The sequence below is a fragment of the Thalassophryne amazonica genome, chromosome 6 (genome assembly GCF_902500255.1).
Source record: "Thalassophryne amazonica chromosome 6, fThaAma1.1, whole genome shotgun sequence".
Taxonomy (NCBI): Eukaryota; Metazoa; Chordata; class Actinopteri; order Batrachoidiformes; family Batrachoididae; genus Thalassophryne; species Thalassophryne amazonica.
This window is the reverse complement of record NC_047108.1, coordinates 27,643,812-27,663,564: the sequence shown is the minus strand read 5'-3', so window position 1 is coordinate 27,663,564 and position 19,753 is coordinate 27,643,812. Positions and strand designations below refer to the sequence as shown.

The 19,753-nt window shown below is 43.1% G+C and overlaps 1 long non-coding RNA gene across 1 annotated transcript; it reads right to left on the bottom strand.

Annotated features, from left to right (window-relative positions):
- Positions 1-4,597: 4,597 nt before the first annotated feature.
- Positions 4,598-6,424, bottom strand: LOC117511978. The gene is made up of 2 exons (XR_004561168.1): positions 6,288-6,424; positions 4,598-5,466 (listed from the first exon to the last, which is right to left on the bottom strand). It is a non-coding gene; the product is annotated as an uncharacterized LOC117511978 (long non-coding RNA).
- Between the last annotated feature and the right edge of the window lie 13,329 nt (positions 6,425-19,753).

Here is a 19,753-nt window from a genome sequence, read left to right as displayed (position 1 = left end):
ACACATGGTCACAGACGTAAAGTCATGAAATGACATGAATGGAACAGTGTGCTCTTATCATGTCCACATCTACTGGCCATGTACATCTACATGCACCACATGTGTTGCAGATGGGGAGGGGAGCGCAACACGTGCGCGATTCACACGTACGGCACGTGTTGCAGGGGGGAGCCGACACTCTGGCACACCACATGTGCATTTGCAACGCCACACTCGTAGGGGCACTTAGACAAATTTCACATCCAGCTCGAAAGTGATCAGTCTGCTCACTGTTTTTGTGCTGAGAGCGCGAATGGGCACACATTTTCTAAGTGCCAAGTGAGCGGTGTTAGATGTTCATGTGTGTCACCTGGAATTTGGCTGACACCTGCTGCAAGAGAGATTGAAAGGGCTCTCACAGGGCACACTGTCTTTCAGCCGCTTGTGTGCAGAAATAGTTGTAGCCACAGGTGTACGGGGTGTTGGAGGCAGCTCTGATTTTACATGTATTGCATAAGACTCCTGTTTTGTGCGCAATTCAGCCACATTCATACTATGTGTGAAGGGGCCCTAAAATGTGACCATATTGGAATCCAAATTGGCTGTCATTGTGTGAATATTATTATTATTTTTGCATATGTTTTAGGTGCAACATGACACCTTTCTCAACACCTTTAGGTAATCACTGTAAAGTCTTCCCGAGCTCCAAAATATGTTTTTAGCATTTTTTAGACACAGAAGGCAGCCACTTTGGATGCCATCTTGGATTGGGAGAGGTCGGCAGCAACAACAACAACAACAAAAAACACAAGGCGTATTTTGGAGACCTTCATTATGTGATTCTACCCACTTTTCTCGATACGTTTCAACTTGCTCTGCAAAATTTTCAGTATTAGCCGTTTTTTGCACAAATGCTCTTGGAATATAATGAGCCTTCACGAACATGCTACAAAGCACTCAGTACAGGGAGCTGTTTGCTGGCTGAGACAGATCAGTTACAGGATGTTTTTGTCTCACCACTGGCAGCAAAAGCATATAATATCCAATACTTTTCTGTAATTTATTCCTGCATTGAGATTTACCTGTGAGATTTATGTCATCTGTAGTAGAACACTCAAAAGGCACACTGAGGGTGAAGTGAATGTAAGTATGTCACAGACTGACCCCGAATATGTGTGTCACTGAGGATTCCCCTTTGTGCTGTGAAGTGTGCATTGTTGGGAAAAATGGAGCACATCTAGTGGATATGTGAGAAATTGGCTATTGTTGCTCTCCCCCTGTGACCTTTACTCCAAACCAAACCACTTCCAAAGCAGAGCTCATCCTAATTACACTTGTGCAGTATGTAGCTGTTCTTAAAGTAAATAAGAGTGGAACCATTGCTATAAAATTAGTCTTTTTCAAGGGATGTCTCCAGATGTACTCCACTCGGACGGGGAGATGTACCTCATCCATCCTTGTTCAGATAGCATGGACTCTTTCAAATGTCAAAATGACCCAACTGAAAACAAATTTCAATTGTACGAGGTCTGTCAATAAAGTATAGGTCCATTTTTTTTTCAAAACTATACGGATTTCATTCATATGTTTTTACGTCAGACATGCTTGAACCCTCGTGTGCATGCGTGAGTTTTTCCACGCCTGTCGGTGACGTCATTCGCCTGTGAGCACTCCTTGTGGGAGGAGTCGTCCAGCCCCTTGTCTGAATTCCTTTGTCTGAGAAGTTGCTGAGAGACTGGCGCTTTGTTTGATCAAAATTTTTCTAAACCTGTGAGGCACATCGAAGTGAACACGGTTTCGAAAAATTAAGATGGTTTTTCGGTGAAAATTTTAACGGCTGATGAGAGATTTTGAGGTGATACTGTCGCTTAAAGCGACTTCCCACGGTGCGAGACGTCGCACAGCGCTCTCAGGCGCCGTCGTCAGCCTGTTTCAAGCTGAAAACCTCCACATTTCAGGCTCTATTGATCCAGGACGTCGTGAGAGAACAGAGAAGTTTCAGAAGAAGTCGGTTTCAGCATTTTATCTGGATATTCCACTGTTAAAGGAGATTTTTTTAATGAAAGACGTGCGGACGGATTGCAGCGTCGGCTCGCAGCCACTGCGACGCTCTGCCACAGGAAAACACCTCCGTTGGAAGCCTTAAGGACAAGTTGGAACATGTCCAGCTGTTAACAATTTCTCATATACTTACTCCACTGAAAGCCATCAAAAGCCGCCTAGATTTTACAAATGGTTATCAACACGGAGGTGTTTTTCCTGTGCTGCCGCACAGTCAATGCAGTCAATAATGCCATTTTATTGAACTGCTTAAGGTTTTTTCAAAACTTATGTCTTAATTTAAGCATTAACAAAGACAAAAGCACTAGTATGAGCAAGCCTTGTTTGCATGCCGTAAAATGGATTTTATGATTTTGTCAGCTTGATTTTGGGTTACATAAAGTTTATTTGTAAAACCAGTGTTACAAACCCAGTTTCATTACATCTCTTTAAGTTTTAATAACTTTTTTTATAAACACCTTCCTTGCAGATGTTACAGTGTATTTAGATTTTCAAACAGTCTATGGTACAGTCAAAGATTAAACTCTAAATGACCTCAACTCACTGCTTTATTTCAATTCCTCTCTGCAAGGTCATCAGTAGTACATTAGTCTTCATCTGTAGTAACATTAGTAAGCTCAGCCAAATGTACCAGGTTTTAAAGGCACGCCCACATAAGTGGTGCAACCATTAAATTTTAAAATGAATTTTGCAGCCAGGGTTCTGCATGCGGACGTATACACATCTTCGGTACTGGTAGTTCCTCCTGTTATTTCATGACAAAACACAAGGTTTCAGCCCTATTCACACACATACATACAATGAGTGAATGACAAATGAAATTATATGCAGGGGAGATCAAGTTTTTTTTTTTTGGCAGTTATTTTCAAATTACACAATTTTATGTGGCAATATGCTGTATACCTCATGTAGACATGGTGTTGCAATGGACTGATTTCCCACCAAACCATGAATACAGTAAAACCCAACATATATTCACAATACCCCTCCTCCCATTCAGACTGTCACATTAAGACCTGCTCCCCAACCCCCACAAAATCCCTTTTTTCCTCCTCTCTTTGAAATATTGCAGTGTCTACTGAAGTATTATACTGGTTAGCTAAAGATATAATACAAGGACTGCTTGAAAGTGCAGGTAAGAAGCTTGGCACAAGGTTAGTTTTGTGTTTTAAAAGAAATACTGTAGTTACACATGTAACAAAGGACACTATCCCCGACCTAAATTAGACCTTCTCAAAAAACAGGCGAGGTCTTGAAAAATAGAACACACCTGTACACAATAGAAGCAAATAATAGAAAATACATTTACACGTGTATAATATACAGTAAGATTTATGTAACCCTCTGACTATAAGACTCTTCATTCAAAAATATATATATATGTAATGTCAAAGAACCACTGTACTGGGGGTCATTCATGATGGTGGTTTCATGTTCGAATGGGGCAAAACCTGGAGTTTGCACCGCAGTGTTCTCCCCAGGCCAGCTTGGCACCTCTGCTTTGGCTCAAATTTACAGATTCAGATTATACAGTAGCACACTGGGACAGCCTCATCATTTCCTGAATCCTTGAGAACAGGCCATAACTGAACCAACCAATGAGTTATCTGTGTCGACACACAGAGAAGCCATCTTTGTGTCTGTTCATATTGCTGTCTGCAGCTGGAACCATTTACAATTAAAGAATTGTTTTTGTGCTTTGAACAAACCCACAGCACAACAGAAGGTAGATTATAGGAAGCTTCTCCCAAAACTTTACAGCTCAAAAGCTTCAGTCCGAAATTCAAATTGTGGTGTTCGAAAGCTCTTTGACTTCAGACTAGTGGCAGCTGATTGGTTTGTTGTAAACCCCTTAAAAAATGCCGATACATTTTAGGAAAAAAACTTTATATGCTTCCATCTCATTGATCTGCTGAGGAAAAACATCGTGTCTTTCTGTTCTGCCTCATTCAATGTGTGCATAAACAACTGGATATACTGTCCGCACATGTCAACCAACTTTGGCTCTCACCACACATTTGCCGACTGGATTTCTTTCTTCCTACATTTAAACCCCAAGGTGGAGATTGTATCTTCTTATGATACAATCACATATGAACTCCAAGTAGAAAACTGAGGTATTTTCAGTTTTCAACAAAACTGCACTACAATGACAACAGTTCAGATCTGTAGGTTTAAAAAGTCATCAGTGTTGTGCGGGAAATTAATTTATTATCTGTGGAGACTTGTTTTCACTTCCTTTCCTTTTTATGCAATCACTTGAAGCATTTGATTGTGAAGATCAAATTGAATTTATTCTACCCATCTGGCTTAGCAGCTCAGATCTGAATGGCAACCACTCATTATATTTGGTTGAAGCAGCTTCTGAGACTGAGTAAAAAAAAAAAAAAAATGGTGTTACATGTGCAGGAGAGCTCAACAGACCTGAGGCAGAATGTCCTGTCCAGCTCCACTCGGTCTGTGTTGGCTGGCTGCTGGAACGCCATCCATACATGGATTTTCTGCTATGGGATTTGGAGCAGCAGTGAGCCAGCACCACAGGAAACTTTTCTTTTTCCATTAAGCCAAGTCAGGTACAAATCTCATATAATGAGCTGTTGGAATGGCCTGGCAGACTGGCTGCTACTGCACATATTCAGATGGTATTCTTTGTTGGAATTTCAGGTTGGACGCGAGTATTGTGTTAACAGTGCTTTGGGCTGGCACCATATGGGCTGTGGCAGACTTTCCTATGTAGAAAAATAGATGCAACTATTCTGGTTTTAAAATGGGATCCATAGAAACAATGTTTTCGACGCAATCACTCAATAAAGCATACATCAATTCTTTTACCACGGTCTCCCCTCCCCCCAACAAATAGAACAGTGCTTGATATAAATATCTTTTAGATTCTTTTTCAACACATTTCTGAAACTATTTCAAAACATATTCAAATACATTTGTATTTTTGTGTCTTTTGTTTCTTTTTTTTATAAAAACAAAGAAAAAACTTGTAGTTGGAGTGAATACATGGTTAATATACTGCTCTTTGTTTGTCCATCAGTTGTTGCTGAAACTTCTTTCTGTTCATGTTGTGGCACATAGTGGCATTATTGGCACATTGTTCAGAAATATAGTTCATTGTCCACCCGCAGCAGGTCCTTTGATTCCTTTGTCTGAAGTTCAATATATTCTCTCATTTCAGTCAGGCGTCCGCTGTGTCCAAGTCTTGTTTCACACATCATGTAACCTACGAATCGTGAATGTCGAAGCAGCCAGACGCTCTTGAAAATGCGAGGCAGCAGCTTTGTTGCTGCTCCGCATGTCACGTTTAGAAAAATAAATATTCTTCACCACTGTCCAGAGGATGATCAGATTATTATTATATTGATTTAATATTTATGTTTTTGTACAAAAGCGTTTTTTGTTGTTGTTTCCAGCTGGATCCTGTGAATGCAAAGAACAAAGTTGCTGTTAGTCCTCATTAACAGCTGAGAACAGAACAATACAGTTCGTTTAGCACTCTTAGGCTTTTCAAAGAGTGCCTGCTTTCCACTTATCTTCAAGGGGAAGTGATGCTCTGACCCAAAAACTTGCAACTCTTTCATAAGCAAGACAAAAGGACAGCGCTGCTTCAAAATGAGAATTTTTATGGCCTGCTGTAAGGAACACTTAAGCTGAGATTTAATTTTGCTGAGGTAATAAGGGATGTTTTTGGACTGTGGCTCTGGGAGGATGCAGCAGCGAGTTGACTGAGACTAATGTGTGTCCAGATGATGGTGAGGTACTTGCTCCTCACTACCTGCAGGCAATCTACTCCTTTAAAAATCTGGGTCAACAGCAGACGTTACGCCTCCCCCCTGGTCTGCTAGCAACACTGTAGGGCATCTATTTAACGCTCACGCTTGGAATTCCAGATCCAGGCTATTCAGGCACAGACATTAACCATGCATAAAATACATCACATGCCAAGTGAAAGAGTCACTTTAGTGCTCAAAATGTTCAAAACAGCATGCTCAGTGTAAGAAATGGGGCAGAGGCAAATCTCCTCAGGGTTTGAACTCATGTAGGAGACAAATACATAAGTTATAAATGGTAATTTGTCCACACTATCTCTAACCCAGTGATACCACAATACAGTATACCAGTACAATTGTGATAAATAATAGTCCCTTCAATTCTAAAATTGAGGCAGCATCACAACAGACACAGAGGTTACCAGTGACTAGATAGTAATATGAAAAAGGGGTAAGTGGCTCTGTACCTACCGCAGCATGAATTTACGAAGTCTCTTCCACCCGCTGGGAATGAGCAGTGCCTCCAGCTCGTCAGCAGGAGATCTCAAACCACTTCTCTGACACAAAGGCCACAGGAATCAGCTGCCTTTCAGTGGGAGATGGCCTGTGGGGTGATGTGAAAGAGTAAAAAGGATTCCACTTATTACCTCATGCATTCATCATTATTACCTCCAACAACTAGTTTGTCACTCATGTCTGTTGGTCAGTTTGTGCATTTGCCAACTTTCAGAAAGAGGCCATGAGGTTTTCGGAGTAGCTGCAGCTCGAGGGGCAAATCCAGGAAATGTATTTACACTTTCATGTCATTTTTTATGTGTGTAGACCATTTGTCAACATTTTAAATTTCTGGTAGTGCACATATGTCTCACAATTTGAAGCAAGTCACAACAAGGTCCAGCACAGAAACCCCAATCTAGATTCCAACTCGATAACTGAATTCTGAACTTTTTTTTTTTTGCTGAGTTCAATCCATTATTTCATTGAAAATAATGCAAAAATCTTTCTTCTTGTTTTTGTTATTATTATATTATTATAAACTGTTCCTGAGAACAAACTGTAAGCTTTCATAGTTTTGAAGAGTGACAAAAAAGAGTCCTGGATATGCAAATTAATTTGGATGAGGTTTGGGCGATGTATGCTCAATTGAAAATTCACAATGCTGGCACTAAAACATTTTCAGGGTGCTCTGTGCACACATACGTTTATGCTATTGAAAACGTGTAGATGTGGCAAAGTAGTGTGCTTGGTTTCAGTGTGGAAGTTTCCTGGTTCAAACCTCACCCCTGGCCACATTTCTTCATGTAACATGGAGTTACAATAGGAAGGGCATCCGGCGTGAAACTCGTGCCAATTCAACATGCAGATCTCCTGTGGCGACCTGAGTGAAATAAGAGAGCAGCTGAAGGAACTTAATTACTTTTTTTTAAATAAAAATAAAATGTTCCATTTATTTAGTATTGAAGAAATGCACACCACAGTTGATTTTCTAAAATACCTGTTGCCTGGTGGCTTTTGGAGCATCTGAGTCCTTCTCCTCATCTATTCAGCATCATTTGTTTTTTTCAGAGCCCCTCTCATATGTCTGCATATGGCCATTCAGGGGAACTCTTATTGAAATCTCACATTACTTCTGTGTGCAGCATTAACACTGGGCACTGCTGCGTGCCACTGGGGCAAGTGGTTCATTCTGAGCCCAGCAGCAGAAGCATCTATCTCTGGGACCTCCTGCTGGAGCATCTGTTCATGGCTTCAAAGGTCCAGTGCATGTCCCTGAACTTTTATTGATCCATCCATCCATCCATCCTCCATTTTCTTCCGCTTTATCTGGAGTCGGGTCACGGGGGCAGCAGCTCAAGCAAAGCCGCCCAGACCTCCCGATCCACACACACCTCCCCCAGCTCCTCCGGGGGAACCCCAAGGCGTTCCAACCAGCCGAGATATGTAATCCTACCAGCGTGTCCTGGGTCTTTCCTCGGGGCCTCCTCCCAATGGGACGTGCCCGGAACACCTCTCCAGCGAGGCGTCCAGGGGCATCTGGAAAAGATGCCCGAGCCACTCAACTGACTCCTTTCGACATGGAGGACAGCGCTCGACTCCGAGCTCCTCCCGAGTGACCGAGCTCCTCACCCTATCTCTAAGGGAGCGCCCAGCCACCCTGCGGAGGAAACTCATCTCGGCCGCTTGTACCCCGCGATCTCGTTCTTTTCGGTCATGAGCCAATCTCATGACCATAAGGTGAGGATCGGAACGTAGATCGATCAGTAAATCGAGAACTTTGCCCCCCTACTCAGCGCTCTCTTCACCATGACGGTCCTGATACAGCGACCGCATCCCTGCAGACGCTGCACCGATCAGTCTATCGATCTCACACTCCATCCGTCCCCTCACTCGTGAACAAGACCCCGAGATACTTAAACTCCTCCCTTGAGGCAAGGACACTCCACCGACCTGAAGAGGGCAAAGCACCTTTTTCCGGTCGAGAACCATGGCCCTCGGATTTGGAGGTGCTGATTTTCATCCCGGACGCCTCACACTTCGCTGCAAACCGCCCCAGTGCACGCTGAAGGTCCTGATTTGATGAAGCCAACAGAACCACATCGTCCGCAAACAGCAGAGACGAGATCTGTGGTTCCCAACCAGACCCCCTCTACACCCTGGCCTGTGCCTAGAAATTCTGTCCTAAAAATAATGAACAGAACCGGTGACAAAGGGCAGCCCTGGTGGAGCCAACGTGCACTGGAAACAGGTTTGACTTACTACCGGCAATGCGAACCAAGCTCCTGCTGCGGTCATACAGGGACCGGATAGCCCTTAGCAAACACCCCGGACCCCGTACTCCCGGAGCACTCCCCACAGGGTGCCCCGAGGGACATGGTCGAAACGCCTTCTCCAGATCCACAAAACACATGTGGACTGGTTGGGGCGAACTCCCATGAACCGTCGAGCACCCGATGGAGCATGTAGAGCTGTGCAGTGTTGCTGCGACCAGGGCGAAAACCACACTGCTCCTCCTGATCTGAGGGTTCGACCATCGGTCGATTCCCTCTCCAGTACTCTGGAAAAGACCTTACCGGGGAGGCTGAGGAGTGTGATCCCACCTATAGTTGGAACACACCCTCCGGTCCCCATCTTAACAGAGGGACCACCACCCCGGTCTGCCAATCCAGAGGCACTGTCCCCGAGAGGCGTGTTAGCCAAGACAGTCCCACAACATCCAGAGACTTAAGGTACTCAGGACGGATTTCATCCACCCCAGGAGCCTTGCCATCGAGGCGCGTTCCAACCACCTCGGTGACTTCTGCCTGGGTACTGGATGAGTCCGCCTCTGGGTCCCCAGTCTCTGCCTCCTCTTCGGAAGATGTGACGATGGGATTGAGGAGATCCTCGAAGTACTCCTTCCACCGCCCAACAACATCCCCAGTCAGAGTCAACAGCTCCCCACCCGCACCGTGAACAGTGCCGGTGGAGAGCTGCTTCTGCCTCCTGAGGCGTCGGATGGTTTGCCAGAATCTCTTCGAGGCCGACCGATAGTCCTCATCCATAGCCTCCCCGAACTCCTCCCAGACCTGAGTTTTTGCCTCTGCGACCAGACGGGCTGCGGCACGCTTGGCCTGCTGGTACCTGTCAGCTGCCTCTGGAGTCCCACCTACCAACAAAGATAAGTAGGACTCCTTCTTCAGCTTGACAGCATCCCTTACTTCCGGCGTCCAACACCAGGTTCGGGGATTACCGCCGCGACAGGCACCAGAGACCTTGCGACCACAGCTACGAGCGGCCGCATCAGCAATGGAGGTGGAGAACATGGTCCTCTCGGACTCCATGTCTCCAACCTCCCCCGGGATCTGGGAGAAGCTCTCCTGGAGGTGGGAGTTGAAGACCTCCCTGACAGAGGGTTCCGCCAGTCGTTTCCAGCAGACCCTCACGATACGTTTGGGCCTGCCAGGTCTGACCGGCTTCCTCCCCTCCCAGCGGATCCAACTCACCACCAGGTGGTGATCGGTCAACAGCTCTGCCCCTCTCTTTACTCGAGTGTCTGAGACACGTGGCCGAAGGTCAGATGATACGACTACAAAGTCAATCATCGACCTCCGGCTCAGGGTGTCCTGGTGCCATGTGCACTTATGGACATCCTTGTGCTTGAACATGGTGTTTGTGTGGACAAACTGTGACTAGCACAGAAGTCCAACAACTGAACACCACTCGGGTTCAGATCAGGGAGGCCATGCTTCCCGATCACCCCCCTCCAGGTCTCACTGTCACCGCCCACATCGGCGTTGAAATCCCCCAGGAGAACAATGGAGTCCCCAGTCGGAGCGCTATCTAGTACCCCTCTCAGGGACTCCAGGAAGGTCGGGTACTCTGCACTGCTGCTCGGCCCGTAAGCCGAGACAACGGTGAGAGACCTGTCCCCGACCCAAAGGCGTAGGGACACGACCCTCTCGTTCACCAGAGTGAACTCCAACACATGGCGACTGACCTGGGGAGCAATAAGCAATGCAACCCCAGCTCTCCGCCTCTCCCCGTGGGCAACGCCAGAAAAATGAAGCGTCCACCCCCTCTCCAGGAGTTGGGTACCAGAGTCCATGCTGTGCGTGGAGGTGAGCCCGACTATCTCTAGTCAGTATCTCTCAACCTCCCGCACAAGCTCAGGATCCTTGCCCCCCAGCGAGGTGACATTCCACGTTCCAACAGCCAGGGGCTGTGAGCACGGACCGGGCTGCCAGGCCACCCGCCCTCGACCGCCACCCAGTCCTCTCTGCACCCGACACATCAACTTTTATTGATATCCATATAATTGTTTTTTCTGTCTGCTGTTTTAAAATTTGACAGTCGGTTGCAAACATCACACTGCAGGAGCGTGCTGTACACAGAATGTTAGAGGTGTTCAAAATCAAAGTAAAAAAATCAAAGTGTGCTAAGAGTTTTTCTGAAGAAAAACAACTGTTGTGATGGGTGTCAGTGTGGTAACCTCATGAATGTCAATAGAGGTTACATAATGAGATGCCGTAATGTGTTTTCCCCGATGGACTTATGCTGTTAATGCTGTCATGGATGTTGTGGTTTAAAACTTGGTTTTTAGATTAAAAAAAAAATGAGTATAAGAGAATGAAGTGCAAACCTCCCCACAGGCTCAGTAATATCCACATTAAGCTGTTAAATTCACAGCCAACACTGTACTGAGTCAATGAGACAATGGCTTTTTAATTGTTGCTAAAGGCTTAATGATGACACGGGTCATGGGTCCTTCACACTCAGTGTGTTTCTTATTCTTTGAAGCATTAATTTGTGCAGCATAGTTTGCATCAGGACATGCAGAAGGTGAACAGATAGACTCATTGAAAAGTAAAGTTTAGCCTCATGGGGTTCAAAGGGCAGATACTGCGGCCTCTGAAATCAGTGAGCTTCTTCTCCTGGAAATGTTCATGGCAGTTGTCATGACAATCTGACCAGCATAAAATCTAAAATAAAAAGCACCCAAAATGATCCATATGAGCAAAGGTGTAACCGAACAGGACAAATGGTTCGCAATGCATCCTTCAGTCACTTAAAAAAAAATACAAAAATACAAAAATCTAAAAACCCAACACTTTGGACAACTTTTACCAGTTGAAGAGTCCTCGTAGTCTCGCTGCTGTATTAATGACTCAACTGAATACAATTCTTTTGTCAGTGTCAGTATGATTCTAATTCATAGGGTCAAATCTGAATTGATTTCAGTAATAATAAAAAAAAATAATTAAAAAAAAATCAGAGGTTCAAAGCTGCAAAAAAAAAACAAAACAAAAAAAAAAACCCAAAGCAATAATAATAATTCTGTCTGTCACTTAGAATGAAAAGTTGCTGCTGTTCACCACTCCCCCTACATGAAAGAAGACACAAAGTGTTTTGCAGAGAGGTCATGTGAATGTACTCAAAATGATACACTTTGTTTCCAAACTCACTGTGTTCCCCAGAAATAAATAAAGAAGTATATTAACTTGATCATATCCAAGATGGCTGTGACATAGTCAGAATAAGCACTGCTAACATGGTGACACCAAGAGCAGCACTTTTTTCAGCTTCTCTCAGCTCTTTTGGGTCTCTACAGAAAACTCATGCGTTGTCATGCAGGGTTTGTCCAGTAACATACATACATATTCTATTTTTATGACATCCTTCACTGCACATCAGTTTGGTAGATGAACTGGAGAGGGTCAACTAAAGGCCTCACCAGTGGCTACAGGAAATCTTGTCAAAAGGGTTTATAATATGTGAGGTCAATGCCACTGGCCTGTAGATGCTGCTGACATTGGGATGAGCAGGAAGGAGGTGTAAATCCCCAAAACGTGAACGCGGGTCTCACAAACGTGAATATCATTCATAATACATATATATATACACATAGTGGTCCCTCGCTATATCGTGGTTCACCTTTCATGGCCTCGCAGTTTCGCGGATTTTTTTTAGTGCAATTTTGCATGCTTCTTCTTTTGTTTTTTAACAGCGCATTGTGTTCTGCGTCCTCATCAGACAGGCCGGTCAGCATCACCACGATTGCTCTCACTGCCTCCGATGCGCTTACTGTTGCAGCGGGCCACTCACACCGCCCAGAGACTATGCTCGCTGTTTTGATGCAGAGCACTCCAGCAGCCCGCAAGGATAGAATTCAGCAGCGCTGCATGGTCTCAGTAACCGCAGCCGCAGAGCTCCGTGGCCACTGAGAGAAGTTTGTTTCTTTTAATGACTTGGATTTTGCGGTCCCGCATCCGTCCCGCAACGGTAACACTGGAGGCAGTGAGCGAAGGGAGAGCACGTGCCATTGTGTTCTGCATGTGTCTGTTTATAAGAATCTCTTGCCCAGAAGAAAAAAGTAGCGCCAACACACTACCCATAACTGTGTTCTTCACTTGGAAAAGACACCTGCAGTGAGGTGTCACTCAGCTGCGGAGCGGCGCTAGGACACGAGACGCGATCAGAGGAACTGTGAAATACTGGTCAGTCACTATTAATAATTTCTTATGTGTCCAACCTCGTAGGTTGATTGTTAAATTAAATTTGTTAGTTCTAAAAGCCATCATAATTATTATAGGAAAATGTTCTATTTTTCTCAAACAAATGTTTGTGCCTGAAAACAGGTTTTGATCTTTGGTTTCATTCTATAATACTGGTCTTATTTTTCTACTTGGTTTGAACTTTGAGAGTGTTTACACAGGAGAGAAAAGTGAGAAAATGTGTAGTGAGGGGTTTTACAGCCTTAAAACATCTATAATAATTGTAAAAATAACACTGTACTTCGCGGATTTCACCTATCGCGGGCTATTTTTAGAACGTAACTCCTGCGCTAAACGAGTGACCACTGTGTATATAGCTTCTGTTTTAAGTAGTTTATGGATTTCAGTTTAGTTCAAGTTCAAAGTTCTTTATTAATCATCTCCTTTCGGAGAAATTTAGTTTGGTGCATGAGGGGGCTCACCTGCACAGACAATAAAAACAGGACAGCCTTTACACAATAAAAGCCACAAAAATAATATCACCATCAATAAAATAACATAAATAACCAAAAATAACCTTAAGAATCACTATAATCAACCCACTATATACTACTAAAACCACACAGTCATTTACCACTCGCCATACAACCGAAAAATGGAAGTTTACTGATCAATTACTGCAGGAAATCTTGATCGCAAACCCTATCACCACAAAAATGTTTTTGTTTTTTTTTTTTGGGGGGGGGGGGGGTCATTACAGATAGTCAAAGGTAGAGAAAGTTTAAATGTTGGGAAGACATCGGAGTGCTTGGAGGAAACCCACAGAGAAAGAAACTATGCATGTGTGGATTCAATCCCAGTTCGGACCCGGCCCTTTAGTACAACAGTCCCGAGCACACGGCCCAGGAGACCGTACTTTACAAAAACACAATTTATTGCAATCCCATGTATGGTCAGACAGATCTGGGTTCTTAATGAACATAGCTCATGCAGGAACTTGTTCAGAAGGAACCCCGTACACAGAATACAGTGATGTAAATTTATCAGAAGCTAATTGGTCTGCTGACGGTTTTCAAAGGTATCTGAAAAGCTAATCAGCTAATGAAAACATTAGCTTTGATAATTAGCAGTTAGCAGATTAGCGGAACTGTGCCCACCACTGTGTGTGTGTTCATGTTCTGTACTTCATGTCTTAACACAAAACTTTTCCTGGTATTTTGACACAAACGAGCACAAGTCAGACAGAACTATATGGCCATTTTCCAATGTCAAAATGAACGCATGCTTCGGCCTCACAGGGAAGATATCTATTGAGAACAGGTTACATGACGATATATAAAAAATCATTGTATTTGAAAAGTAAATACCAGTATTCAATTTGAGCTGTACCCTGCCCAACCCTTGCAGTGACAAAACCAATTGCTAACCACCAGATCACCAGCTGGTAGAGAATGACACACAGTTGGGGGCTGGTGACATCAGAACCTTTGCTGAGTGATGTCTATTCAGCGTTTTCCTCACCTCAACAGCTGAGATTGTTAGGGGACTGGAGATGTCATTTTTGCTATGTGGCTGCAACAAACAGGTGTGAATCAGGTGTCCCCTATTTAAGGATGAAGCCAGCACCTGCTGAACATGGTTTTCTCTTTGAAAGCCTGAGGAAAATGGGACGTTCAAGACATTGTTCAGAAGAACAGCGTAGTTTTGATTAAAAAGTTGATTGGAGAGGGGAAAACTTATACGCAGGTGCAAAAGATTATAGGCTGTTCATCTATAATCATCTCCAATGCTTTAAAATGGACAAAAAAAAAAAAAAAAACAGACGCGTGGAAGAAAATGGAAAACAACCATCAAAATGGATAGAAGAATAACCAGAATGGCAAAGGCTCACCCACTGATCAGCTCCAGGATGATCAAAGACAGTCTGGAGTTACCTGTAAGTGCTGTGACAGTTAGAAGACGCCTGTGTGAAGCTAATTTATTTGCAAGAATCCCCTGCAAAGTCCCTCTGTTAAATAAAAGACATGGGCAGAAGAGGTTACAATTTGCCAAAGAACACATGAACTGGCCTAAAGAGAAATGGAGGAATATTTTGTGGACTGATGAGAGTAAAATTGTTCTTTTTGGGTCCAAGGGCCGCAGACAGTTTGTGAGACAACCCCCAAACTCTGAATTCAAGCCACAGTTCACAGTGAAGACAGTGAAGCATGGTGATGCAAGCATCATGATATGGGCATGTTTCTCCTACTATGGTGTTGGGCCTATATATCGCATACCAGGTATCATGGAGCAATTTGGATATACTTCAAAATACTTGAAGAGGTCATGTTGCCTTATGCTGAAGAGGACATGACCTTGAAATGGGTGTTTGACCCCAGACAATGGCCCCAAGCACACTAGTAAAGAGCAAAATCTTGGTTCCAAACCAACAAAATTAATGCCTCACAGATGTGAAGAAATCATGAAAAACTGTGGTTATACAACTAAATACTAGTTTAGTGATTCACAGGATTGCTAAAAAAAGCCGTTTGAACATAACAGTTTTGAGTTTGCAGCGTCAACAGCAGATTTCTTTCCTTTTCTACTGTTTTTTATTAATAGCCCAATTTCACAGCCTTAAGAGTGTGCATATCATGAATGCTTGGTCTTGTTGGATTTGTGAGAATCTACTGAATCTACTGGTACCTTGTTTCCCATGTAACAATAAGAAATATACTCAAAACCTGGATTAATCTTTTTAGTCACATAGCACTACTATTATTCTGAACACTACTGTAACTGACACTGCTAATTCTTGTAACACACACACACAAAATCCACTCTACTGTAAGCCGTCTGGATGCATGAAGAGCTGTTCACATGAAAAGCTGACGCGATTTTTGGCTGGACTGAGGAACTACACAAAGTCTTTTTTTTTTCTTTTTTTATGGAAGTCAATGTAGAGCATCACTCATGGACATGTTACAATTTGGGCTTCAGCAGCAGTGGAACACCAAAATATAAGTGCCTTTTCTGTTGTTTATAAATTAATAAAATGTCAAATGACAAGGATCTGTTTTAGCCATTATATAAAACAAATAATGAATGTTTTTTACATTCTTTCAATGGAACGAATATTTAATTCGGTGAAAGCTGGAACATACCATTGAACTCGGCTTCGCCTCATTGAAAACATAGAGAGATTGGATTTAGAAAAAGTTATATAACTTTTCTTCTTCCAATTTTCTCTGTGTTGGACTCCTTACCATCCATTATTTGTTATATATATATATATATGAATGGATTTTGCATTCGTTCTTATGAGTTTGATAATGTATGTAAAAATTATGTTCATTACGGATGCAGCTTGTCATAATCATTTAGATGGCTGCGCTGTGGTAGTGAGACTCATGGACACGCAGTGACACACAGTGGTTTCAAATAGGTTGGGTAATATTCAAGACTTGTTCACGAAACTATTGTGTGCTAGAAGGTTTGAACATTTCAAAGTTTGTTTGTGCACTTGCACGCAGCCACGCACAGCTCATGCACAGTTTATGAGTTAACTTGCTGGCACACAGGTTGAGTGCCAGGCAGGGATCACATTTGTGCAAGTGTCAAGGTGCCTTTACACACGCACACACACACCCACATGTTCACTCGAGCAGTTCTAAAAATGTTACATAAAAATATTTTTATATAGGGAATGTATAATATTTTAGAGAAATCATAAATGTAAATTATCGCACTGTGTAATATTGAAGTAGTAATTGGTGTAGCTCCACTGTATGCCCAAAGTTTAGATCACTGATCACTGCTGTAAAATGTCTTTTGATAACAGCCATGTTTCAACCATTACTGCAATAACTGTCACTACAATAACATTTATTACAATAGTTACCACAAATGCAAAGCTAACTTAACTGTATTATACAATATTATTTTTATAGTAATTATTTAAAGGGTGGTTGTGTTTCCCAGGCAATTTCACAAACTATTGTATTAATTGTTTGTAAAGTGTTTATATGACTAAAAATATGTAGAGACTCATGGAAATGATCACTCGTCACACAACTAATATTTACTACAACAGTGACTGTTATAATGGCTACTAGTGTAAAAATCAAAGTGGTCTAACTACACAGACTGACCATCCCATGACCATTTTGTTTTGTAAACCTTTGACAAAAAGTTAATTATCATCAACAATGCTAAAGAAAAATACTGTCCAAAAACCAATTAGGTTAATGTGGAAACTTGGTATTGCACAGAAGAATGTTTTTAATGGCATCAGAGGATCAGGTCAAGAGACAGTTTGCAGCTGTTGCTTTTCTCTTCTTTGATCTGTTTATTATGAAAATTGTGGCCAGCCCCCGGCTACTCTGTGAAACATGTTTCTAAAGTGATGAGATTCCCAAAGGCTGCGACTGAAGAATGGGTCCTTGAACACGTGTGATGACATGGAAAAACCAAACCTCAGCCTTGGAGCTGCTCAGCCACCATATACTTCAAACAGCATGTGTCAGTAAGCTTGAATCTGTATATCTGAGGCGTAAACAGAAACCACAGTTGCTGTAGATGAGTGCGTGGCACATCCTTCATCTTGACAGCAACAGCTGGCTGACTGACAGCTTATTTGTGCTGAAGAGGCCTGCCTGCAATCACAAACTGGCAAAATATTTAAGTCTTTTACAGCTGATTGTGGAGTCATTTATATACCCTTACTTACAACAATACACATCCATCAACTGAGGAAATATGTACTGAAAACAGCGCAGCAAGTTGTTTCCGAACATATTTTCGTTTCACACAGAATAAGGAAAGGTGAGGCCAAATGGCTCCTGGTGTTCCAAGAGCCTTAAAAAACATAGCGCTGTGATTTATAGTTTTCCACTTGTAAAAGTTCCTTTAAAAATGAAAAGTTAATTAGCTAGCAGTTCCCCATAGTTTGATTAAGAATGGCTGCAATACAAAGCAGCTATTCATAGTAACTAAATTGTAATTCTAAAAACCTTTTTTTCTCCACAATATGAAAAACTGAAAATTAACAAATTAGAAAATGTCAAAGCTTCCATTCAGACCCAGTCTTATTAACTGTCAGGTGTCAGAGATCAGGCTCCAAGTCATCACACTGTTACATTTCCGTCACTTAACAACAGCAAAAATAGGTTAGAAACAGGTGGGCAGTGACCAAAAATCCTTGATTGCTTCGGTGGGGACATACTAATGGGGGCAGGGAAATTAAACTGCAAACTGGCTGTGAAGTTCATCTTTTAACACATTTGCACAGATCAGACTCAATCTAACTACACTAAGAGCAGTGTTCATAAATAACATAACTGAAATTTTGAAGAAAGATTGAAAGCTTCAGGATAGGTCCAGAAAAATGTACAGAATCACATACAAAAAGCTTTTGAAAATCCCCTTTGTGACTTCTTGGCCTTTATTTCACTTACGTATTTTATGAATATTTGCTTCTAGAAAGATTAAAAACCTATTTAAAGTGTCTGCATAAATGTATGTATGAAGTCATGAGTAACTGACTGTCTTGAGGTTTCAAATATTGTAAATGTCAGAAACTATTGCTGTGTTTACACATAACGACGACAAGCCACTAATGCTACAAAGTATACATTCTTGGCCGCAGATCACAAATGTGATGATTCGGTGCAGAAGTGTCAGGTGCTCCCGGGTACTGTTGGGACCTGTTAACACGCGTTACAATTAATGGCACGTGTCACTGGTGAATTATTAGGAGTCATTACGCACGGTCAAGAAATTGTGCCATGCTGTTGCGCGCAGCAACAGCGCACAACAGTGGAGGTCAGTTGGAAGGTTTGTCCAGAATTCTGTTCACCAGCATAGCAAAGCTGGCACCTCTGGGGGTCTGGTCCTGGAAAAGCCCCTTCAGCAGGTTCAACAGCACCCTTGATTCACTCTGTGACACAGAAGTTGACGTGGATGTCATCGAAGTTGACATGGATGTCATCGAAGTTGACGTGGATGTAATCGAAGTTGACATGGATGTCATCGAAGTTGACGTGGATGTCATCGAAGTTGACGTGGATGTCATCGAAGCTGATGTGGATGTCATTGAAGCGGGTGTGGTTGACCTGGGTGGCTCAGAATCAGACAGAGGAGCTCCAAGAGCAGCACTGGGTTGTGCCCGCTGCTGCTCCTGTTCCCTTGACTCCACAGCAGATTTCAAGGTGACCACATTATGGCGAGTCACAGTGCTGATATCTTCATTCAGGAACTGGAAATGTGTCCATATCCATGCCTCTGTGGGGTGAAAACATCTGCTGACTGGCCAGACACTACCACTGCCTTCTAAAATTTGCCCATTCGGATACGCATGGAGTCATACCACACCTTCAGCTCCTGAGTGGACACTCCCATCATCTCTGCTTGGCGCCCCCACAGGAACTCTTTTTTCTGCACATCTTTGTAGTCAGCCAGATGTTTTGCATATATGCAGGGGTTGCCCTTTAAAAATTCTATCACCTCCTCCTTCTGCTCCTCAGTGAGTCCTGTTACAACACAAGGAGTGGGCTTCTTCCTCCACCGGACTTTAGGAGGTGCAGAGGTGTCTGGCTGCACTTGAGTCTCCTCTCACTCCTCTGGTTCCTATGGCTCAGACTCGTTCTCCCGCTCATCGGTCACAACAGCAGGTGGAACACCTGCAGGAGTGTCCCGAGAAGCTTCAGCAGGAACTGTAGAACGATACTTACCCGACTTTGCGTCACTGGTTCCTCTTCGGCGTACTGCATCAAACTGAATGCAGTGGAGCAGGGTTTAATTGTACGCACGTGACAGAAAACAGTGAGTCATCGAGTGCGCAGTGAATGTGACACCATGTTACAAGTCGTGTCAAAACTTGAAAGTTTCCGTGTCGCTTCGTAATAATGCCAAGAACCATCACAGGAACCATTATGAACACTGTCACGTTCTATTAATGATCACTACTCATCAAGATGGATCAACACG